The sequence below is a fragment of the Peromyscus leucopus genome, chromosome 1, assembly GCF_004664715.2.
Source record: "Peromyscus leucopus breed LL Stock chromosome 1, UCI_PerLeu_2.1, whole genome shotgun sequence".
NCBI lineage: Eukaryota > Metazoa > Chordata > Mammalia > Rodentia > Cricetidae > Peromyscus > Peromyscus leucopus.
Genome location: NC_051063.1, coordinates 56,353,856 through 56,354,498, shown reverse-complemented (window position 1 = coordinate 56,354,498; position 643 = coordinate 56,353,856). Strand labels below are relative to the sequence as shown.

At 47.6% G+C, this 643-nt stretch overlaps 1 non-coding gene across 1 annotated transcript; it reads right to left on the bottom strand.

The window, feature by feature from the left end:
* Positions 1-328: 328 nt before the first annotated feature.
* Positions 329-395, bottom strand: Trnav-aac. Its single transcript has one exon. It is a non-coding gene; the product is annotated as a tRNA-Val (tRNA).
* Positions 396-643: the final 248 nt, after the last annotated feature.

The following is a 643-nucleotide window of genomic DNA, read 5'->3' as shown; positions in this document are numbered from 1 at the left end:
GCCCAGGACCAGCCTGTGGGAACGTGAGCAAAGGAAGCACTCGAAGACTGTCCCTGTTCCAAACAGACTAAGCTCTCTTGCTTGTGTGGAGTCAGAAATTCTGTGTGTGTGTGTGTGTGTGTGTGTGTGTGTGTGTGTGTGTGTGTGTGTGTGTTTTGTAACCCTGACTGATCTGGAACTGATATGTAGACCAGGTTGACCTTGAACTCTCAGAGATCTGCCTGCCTCTGCCTCCCAAGTGCTGGGATTAAAGGCGTGTGCCACTACCCAGCAAGAACCTGGATTCTTAACCTCTGAATCATGTATTCAGCCACAACAACTTATTTTTTTTTTAAGCTGGGGATCGAACCCAGGGCCTTGTGCTTGTTAGGCAAGCGCTCTACCACTGAGCTAAATCCCCAACCCACAACGTATGTTTTTAAAGATTTATTTGTATTATTTTTAGTAGTGTGGTGGTGGTGGTGTATGTGTGTAGGTAGGTGCACATGAATGCCAGTGCCCACAGAGGTCGAACACATTGTTGGATAGCTCTGAAGCCGGAGTTACTGATGCCTGTGAATTGCCTGATGTTGGTGCTGGGAACTGAACTTGAGTCCCCTGCAAGAACAGTACTAGCTCTTAAACACTGAGCCATCTCACCAGT